Consider the following 10000-nt stretch of genomic DNA (forward strand, 5'->3'; position numbering starts at 1 on the left):
TTAATCTTGAAAGTACGTAGCCTTAATCACTCACGTTCAGATTTACTCAGGTTTGTACTGAAATACTTGGAATGTCAGTGAAGTGACTATCGTTTCAAACAACGTTGCAAGCGACAACGATTGATTGCCTCGTTACATTACATGGAGATTTTAACGTTAGCCATAAAAGGAGTTTGTCAAGAGAACAGTTATGCTTTTTATCTCCAGAGACCATTTGATACTCATTATTGATTTTTTTTTTTTTAATCGCCATGATCAGTAAACCTATATTTATCAGGGCCACCTATACTGGAAATGTTTGGTGTGAGCCATCAGACAAAAAGCTCCTACCGTAACCAATCTACACTAGCCCGCGTGATATATATATATATATATATATAAATATATATATATATATATATATATTTTAATATATGTATATATACATATAAAATATATATATATATATATATACAAGTATATATATGCATATATGTATAGTATATATATATATATATATATATTATGTAAATATATATATATATATATATATATACAAGTATATATATGCATATATGTATAGTATATATATATATATTATGTAAATATAAATATATATATATATATATATATGTATATATATATACATATATATGTATACATATATATATATATATATATGTTCATATATATGCATATATACTCTATATATATTTATATATATAGTATATATATATATATATATATATACATATATATATATAATGTATATATATATAAATATATATATATATATATATATGCATATATATGCTTATATACTGTATATATATATATATATATATCTATATATGTGTATATATATATACAAACATATATATATATATATTTATATATATATATATATATATATGTGGATATATATGTATATATATACATATATATATATATATATATACATACATATATATATATATATATATATAAAGGGAGAGAGAGAGAGAGAGAGAGAGAGAGAGAGAGAGTGAAGGAATAGGTAATGTATTGGAAATACCATTTGAATAATTCTGGATGTAGTTACCGTGATTTAACTATATAGTTCACATGATTTAGAACAATAAATAATAAATATCAAAGGCTATGCATATATATTTTGCATAAAAATACAGCTTTCAAGGTCTTTAAATTTCTTCAAGAATAATTATATCAATATAAGGTCAGTGGCATTCAGTTTCTTATATTCGTTTATTTCCAAATAAAAAGCTTTTTATGTTAATTTCAATGTAATATGAGTCATCCTAATACTTAGCACAACTACACTATGTAAAGCAAAGGTACTCCTTATATATATGAATATATATATATATATATATATATATATATATTATATATATATATACATATTACTTATTATTATTATTATTATTACTATCCAAGCTACAACCCTAGTTGGAAAAGCAAGATGCTATAAGCCCAGGGGCTCCAACAGGGAAAAATAGCTCAGTGAGAAAGGAAATAAGGAAATAAATAAATGAAGAGAACAAATTAACAATAAATCATTCTAAAAACAGTAACAACGTCAAAACAGACATGTCATAAATAAACTATTAACAGCATCAAAAACAAATATGTCATAAATAAACTATAAAAAAGACTCATGTCCGCCTGGTCAACAAAAAAGCATTTGCTCCAACTTTGAACTTTTGAAGTTCTACTGATTCAACCACCCGATTAGGAAGATCATTCCACAACTTGGTAACAGCTGGAATAAAAACTTCTAGAGTACTGCGTAGTATTGAGCCTCGTGATGGAGAAGGCCTGGCTATTAGAATTAACTGCCTGCCTAGTATTACGAACAGGATAGAATTGTCCAGGGAGATCTGAATGTAAAGGATGGTCAGAGTTATGAAAAATCTTATGAAACATGCATAATGAACTAATTGAACGACGGTGCCAGAGATTAATATCTAGATCAGGAATAAGAAATTTAATAGACCGTAAGTTTCTGTCCAACAAATTAAGATGAGAATCAGCAGCTGAAGACCAAACAGGAGAACAATACTCAAAACAAGGTAGAATGAAAGAATTAAAACACTTCTTCAGAATAGATTGATCACCGAAAATCTTGAAAGACTTTCTCAATAAGCCTATTTTTTGTGCAATTGAAGAAGACAGAGACCTTATATGTTTCTCAAAAGTAAATTTACTGTCGAGAAATCACACCTAAAATTTTGAAAGAGTCATACATATTTAAAGAAACATTATCAATACTGAGATCCGGATGTTGAGGAGCCACCGTCCTTGACCTACTTACAATCATACTTTGAGTTTTGTTAGGATTCAACTTCATACCCCATAATTTGCACCATGCACTAATTCTAGCTAAATCTCTATTAAGGGATTCACCAACCCTAGATCTACATTCAGGGGATGGAATTGATGCAAAGAGAGTAGCATCATCTGCATATGCAACAAGCTTGTTTTCTAGGCCAAACCACATGTCATGTGTATATAGTATGAAAAGTAATGGGCCAAGAACACTACCCTGTGGAACACCGGATATCACATTCCTATAATCACTATGGTGCCCATCAACAACAACTCTTTGAGATCTATTACTTAAAAAAATCAATAATAATGCTAAGAAACAACCCACCCCACTCCCAACTGTTTCAGTTTGAAAACAAGGGCCTCATGATTAACACGGTCAAAGGCAGCACTAAAATCAAGGCCAATCATACGAAACACTTCCCGACCACAATCAAGGGATTTCTGTACAGCATTGGAGATTGTAAGAAGGGCATCACATGCTCCAAGGCCTTTACGAAAACCAAATTGCAAACTAGGGAGTAGATGATTACCTTCAGCAAACCTATTAAGACGTTTTGCCAGAAGACGTTCAAAAACTTTAGATAAAATGGGAGTTATGGAAATTGGGCGGTAATCAGTGGGACTTGAGCTACCACAAACACATTTACATAGAGGAGTAACATTACCAATTCTCCAACTAGTGCTAAAGCTCCTCTTCTTGCTAACTTGCGCAAAATAAAAGATAACTTTGGAGCTAAGAAATCTGCTGTCTTTATAAAAAACAAAGGAAAAATACCATTTGGGTCTACACCTCCATAAGCATCAAGGTCCATCAACAGAGCTTTAATCTCACGAGATCGAAAAGCTAAACTAGTTAGTTTAGCCTCAGGAAAACAGGAATGAGGAAGTTCAAGTTTTTCATTACTCTGTTTACTGTCAAAAACATCAGCCAAAAGGGTTGCCTTTTCCTTTGGACAGTGAGTGACTGAGCCATCTGGTTTAAGTAAAGGAGGAACTGTTGCATCTACACCAAAGAGTGCAGATTTAAGGGTAGACCACCATTTATGTTCCTGAGTTGTACCAGAAAGTGTTTTCTTTTATGGTTAAATTGTACTCCTTTTCAGTTGAGGCATAAACTCTCTGAGCAAAAGCTCGAAGCTGAGTATAGTTGTTCCAGGTCAAATCTGATCTGTTCCCCTTCCAAAGATGATAAGCCTCCTGTTTCTCCAAATAAGCACGTCTACAATCATCATTGAACCACGGTTTGTCCTTCACTCGGTACCTTAGCACACGAGAAGGGATACGCCTATCAATTATGTTGACTAGATTCTCATTCAAAGGGACAACAGGATCTATACTATTATATAATTTGTGACCAATTCAAGCACAAAAGATCATGTAAAATCCCATTCCAGTCTGCTTGGGATTTCATATAAATTTTACAAGAATATGATATATCAGGGACAGGCTGCTCAGTCTTCACTAATAATGAAATCAAGGCATGATCAGATGTCCCGACTGGAGAACCAACCTTTCTAGTTATAACGCCAGGGGAGTCAGTGTATACGAGGTCCAAGCAATTACCAGACCTGTGAGTAGCTTCATTTATGATTTGCTCACAGCCTGATTCAGAGGCAAAGTCTAAAGCTCTTAAGCCATGGCGATCGGTAGGAGAGATAGAACTTAACCACTCCCCTATGGTGAGCATTAAAATCACCAACAAAGACAAAAGAAGCCTTTCTATCATCTTCTTGTATCTTAGCCATAATGGTAAGAAGACAATCGAAGATAGAATCATCTATGTCTGGATTCCGGTAGATCGAACACAAATAAAAGTTGTTATGCCTGCCACAAACTTTTATTACCTGAATCTCATGACATCCATATATATATATATATATATATACATATATACATATATATAAATATATATATATATAAAGTGTATATATAGACTGTATATATATATATATATATATAAAGTGTATATATAGAGTATATATATATATAAAGGTGTATATATAGAGTATATATATATATATATATATATGCATATATATATATATATGTATATACATATATATATAAAATATTTATACATATATATATACGTATATATATATATATATATATTTATATATATATATATATATATATATACACATATATATGTATATATATATCCATACATACATATATATATATATATATATACATATATATATATATATATATATATGAAAGAATCTTGGAAGTTTTAATATAATCAGTTGAAGCAATGGAAATTGGACAAATGCTCTTTAGGTGCAGTGCATAACTATATAAGGTGAAAATCCTCTGCCATTATCTACTGGATAATCAACAAAGCAGAAAATATTAGCACCGTGACTTTTTATTACCAACAATTTCAAAGATCTTTTATTTTGGATTCTAATTATAACATTCAATTGAAGTTACGTCACCCTACCAGAAAGCTGGCTCAGCACAAGTGACTTAATTAAATCTGCTATATTTCAAGAGAAGCTAAGAAAACATTTGACGACTGTAAACTGTAGCACAAGAAGCTCTTTAAAAAAAGAAAGAAAAAAAATCTGTTCGTAATGCTGCGTATAAAAGAAATGTTGCTGATCTTGTAAACACGTAATCGAGAGCAATTTTAGTGATTTTACGAAAGATTTTATTGAACAAATAATGTTATTTGCTTAACAGTACTTCGTAATATCAATAAAAAAAAAGTTTTTGTTCCACGTGTTTACAAGCTGAGCAACTTTTTGTTACAGGTAACGTTTGCAACATTTATCTGTTAAATACAGTGTTGGCAGGTATAATGTAGAGTTTCCCGTGAAGTGCACTGGAATCAATAAAGCTAATTGTTATATTATCTAAGAGCTAAATTATGCGACGCCTATTTTGACCGGATTGCTAAGAAATCATTATATGTATACAGTCTTGTTCAAGGCATTTGATTAAAAAGCCTGAAGCCGCTTAATATTATAAGCAAACTATAGGTTTTTGCTATTGGTATTGACGCAAGAGTAACGACTCCGTTGCTAAGAGATTTTTCCTTTTCCCTAACTAGCTTAGAATATTAATTTGAATAAAAAAAGTCGTCAAAAGTTGGATAAGAGAAAATATACGTCTGAACTCAACTTTATTTTAACGGAGTAGCACATGAAATATGAATAAAAAAAAAATCATTGAAGTAAATATACATCTATAAAATGAAGTCAAACAAGAATCTCACTTCAGAGAGAGGGGAAAGAAAGAGAAGAATATCATCAACTGAAGTGAATGAAAAAAAAGTAACTGAAAAAGAGAAGGAAATGGAAAAATATGCAAAAGAAACGACTCCCCTTAAATGGAAATGCATACCAATAAAAGGAATTTTGTTTTCAAAGAGATGGAAAGTTGTTGTCCCAGGATCTGACATTTCAGTCTTAAGCTTTATTAAGGAAAAAGTCTCTCTCTCTCTCTCTCTCTCTCTCTCTCTCTCTCTCTCTTGTAATAGCTCAAGAAATTTAACAATGACTTTTATATTCCCAATGAAATTCACATACTGAAAGTTGAAATATAGGTTGAAAAATATTTTACAGAAAAAAAATCGCGTTTGGCATGAAACCTTCTTTTTCATCGAGTAATGAAAATACACTTTTAATAAATGTTTCAAAAAATTTAGGAAAATGTTGTTATGTACATTTATTGATAAAAATAAATTTTCCAGGACTTCTAGCTTCGATTACCTACTGTATACTTGGTAAATTATTTGAAACTATTACTGATCAACTTTCATCTGTTATTTGTGATTTGGTTTACCATATTTTTTATAATTCACTATCATTTTATTATTAGTAAACTATAAGGAATTTGAACTAAACAAAATCATTATAATGTTAGTAAATATGTTTTAAACAATGTAACAGCTCCTCATCTTTGCTATGAAACTACAACAAAGAAAAATAACTCATTGATTTTAGAATTACTATGAGTAAAAAGTAAGTATAGGGTTATTATTGTATTGAATTTAATAATAATGTTTATATTATTTATTGTTTGTAGTTGTTAATTTTCAATATACATAAATGGCTGTTGAAAAAGTTTATACTAAATCAAAAACAAAACTTACAAGTAAAAGACTTCATACCACTAAACCATGGGTAAATAGTTACGAATTCATTAGCAAATATCTATAAAACCCAAGGAAAAATACAAACCCATCGTGTCCAATCTATGATGTAACTTAAATGAAAACCCCAATGGGATGTGGAAGCCATACTGGATTTGGAAACCAGATAACCCTCTTGTCTCTATCTGAAAAATAATTGAAAGTGGACATCGAATGTCAATTGGAGGTTCTATTGAAATTCACTGGCTGGTATTTCTCATCGAGGTTTTTACTTTGGTTTTATTAATTTGCATACCCCCCACCAATATCTCTCTCTCTCTCTCTCTCTCTCTCTCTCTCCTCTCTCTCTCTCTCTCTCTCATTATGATTGTTAGTTCAAAAGAAAGATTCCTTTGAAATAAAAGTAATGTGAACATATCCTCGTTTTTTGAAATAATGTCGATTCACAGATACTAAAATCAAAGGTCAATATTTACTTATATGACTATTCTGGGCCGGCTTGGAGAGGTATTATGGCTAAACTAATCTTATGGGTAAATTATATCATAATTATCTAACTATATGATCATAAAATATTGAAAGTTAGAAAATGAAATGTAGTAAAAAGTTTACTCGCCTGTTATCGTTGTTATAAGAATACGATCCAAAGTGTTCTTAACTTGAATAAATTCGAACTTCGTTATAATCAGAAGAACGTAAGGTTATTCCAAATTCCGTCACTATGTTTATAAAAGTTAAAACCCGGAAGAAATTTATTTGAGCCTTTTTCAATTATGAAACAAGGTGGTTTGAGAATCCTACCAAACTCCAGTATAAATATGTTATAATTTCAAATACCTCGGTAATGTGGTACTATAAAAATGTAAAAAAAAAGATTCTCCAACATAGCGTTCTTAGATACTTCCTCCTTTATTGTGCTAACTCTTCTCAGGCTCCCCAATCTATCCTTCCTATCTCAGCTGCAAATACAATGATGACTCAGTTGCTGCATTCCCACGGGACAGTCTTCCTGATAAGAATAACAGATAATCGACTAAAGGATTTCTCCTGTTGGTGCAAATAAATATACCTAAGTTCTCTATGGATTCTTAAGCTCTACTTTCACTTTTCTTATCACTTAGTTTTTTCAATGTATAAAAATAAATATCATAACAATTCAGAAAACTTAAACATAAATGAAATATATGAATAAAGAAATGATTTCATCATTCTAAAGTTATCATATGGAAATTTATATTAATGGTATACCAACATTTATACACATAAATGCAAAACATATTTGCATGGCCACCCACATATATATATATATATATATATATTATTTATATATATATAAATATATATATATATATATATATGTATATATATATATATATGTATATATATATATATATATGTATATGTCTATATATTTATATTCATATACATATATATATGCATATATATATATATATATATATATTTATATATATATATATATATATACAGTATATATATTTATTTATATATGCATGTATATATATATATATATATATACAGTATATATATTTATTTATATATGCATGTAATATATATATATATATATATATGTATATATATACTATATATATATATATACATAGAGAGAGAGAGAGAGAGAGAGAGAGAGAGAGAGAGAGGGAGGGAGGTGATTGTAAGAAGCAAAACTGATTGTATTGGAAAAAATCATCAACATCCTTTTACTTTATACGATAATACAGAGTTCAATTATATCATAACGAAAAGATTTGGTAATAAATAATTTTGAAAATAAGATCTAAAAAAAAAACGATAGATATTTACTATAAAGAGCCAAATCGTCGGCTTTTTAACAATAACACTATCAGTATATAAGTATTAACTCTGCACAGAAACAACCCCGATTTTTCTACCGTCCACTCAGACGAGATCAAAATATAACATTGATTCTGTTTCATTTTTCAGATGCAAAGTTTCAGAATAAGAAAAAAAAATCTTTTTGAATTTCTCTCTATCTTGGAACATGGAAATGTGCGAAATGACACTAGTAACTTAATTAAAAGAATATTTTTTGTAAAGATAATTCTAATGTAAGATTACGTATTGTTTATTATGATATTTTAATATACGTTAAAACTAGCAGGGTTTCATGATTAAGAAAGAGAACATTCTGGTGCCATAAATTGGAGAAAAGAATTATCTCCATTAGATATCCTAATTCTTTAATTCTCCATTCATGAATGATATATTAATGTTTCAAATGAATTTTACCTTCATTTCCTTCAGATGTGAGTAGTTTAAAATTCACAAGATCCACATACAGAACAACAACAATAGGTGACCATAGTAGGAAATCTGGGTTTTAGGGCCGGGAAAAACCAATAACTTTTATTTTGTACCAACAATAACGGTCAAAGTTTGAAAATATTTGATTCTTTAAGTTGATGTGATATTAAAGCATCATATAGTAATTACCAATGATCTGTATCACTTCCCTTATATGGTCTTTGCTCTACGGAGATTATTTCGATGATTATTTTGACTTTCAGATGAGCAAAAACCGCTATGGTGGCAACTGAGTTTTATGAACAATCAATTAAGAAAAATAGATTAAATTACAGTACTCTACCTATTCACCTAAGCTATGCGTATTACACTTCCCATACAGCAAATGTTAAGCTCCACATCAGGATTGAATTGAAGATTATTACTCAAAGTGGGTTGCTGCTCAATAACTAATAGCATATGGCTTCCATTTGCTGAATTTTGAGTAAAACGTTTTGTAACAGAATTAGTCAATAAAGCATAATTCGGACGTTCGCATTAACCACTTCAATTAAAACCGACTTTTTTTTGGAATTATGATGAAATTCTAAAATTGCTGTCTATCATAGAGATTAAAACCAAAGAACCAATCAGGTATTTAATATGAAAAATCCGTCTAATGTTCTAACACACAATGGTGCTCACATATCAGAATCCAAGCTTGTGCCCCATCGTTAGTTAGCAATAGATTTTTCAAATTGAAAAGATTTATTAATGAAAAAAACAAAAACGAATTTAATATTCTCCTTAAATCAAACTATAATAATATATTTCATTTAATCAAACATACATTAAAGAAAAAAACCACAAATAATCCTTAATCTAACAAATAATAGTTGACACTTCTGATGACTTGTTATTGTTATAAAATTTTGACTACAAGATACTTTTACTTCTAAACGTCTTATGAAAAATAATAGGAACAACATTCTTTTATCGGCCTGTGTACATTTGTGTTCAGGATTTATTTGTAATTCTAAAGAAAATTATTCAAAGGTAAATCATGTGCAATACAAAAAATGAAATGCAGCGTCAAGCACTTTTGAAGCGAGGAGGTCCTCCTATTAATATAAATTAGCCATTATGTAATGGAAAGGCATTTACTGATATTTCCTTTTCATACATTAGTGATACTATAAATCCCTTGATTCAAGAAAGCCTGATTTTTTAAAATTAGATTTTTGTCTTTACCAGTTTCTTAAAAAAAAAAAAAAAACTTATGAGATGCCAGAAAGCAATAAAAAACAGAGGAACACTCAGTAGAGC

Source organism: Palaemon carinicauda, chromosome 14 (genome assembly GCF_036898095.1).
Source record: "Palaemon carinicauda isolate YSFRI2023 chromosome 14, ASM3689809v2, whole genome shotgun sequence".
NCBI lineage: Eukaryota > Metazoa > Arthropoda > Malacostraca > Decapoda > Palaemonidae > Palaemon > Palaemon carinicauda.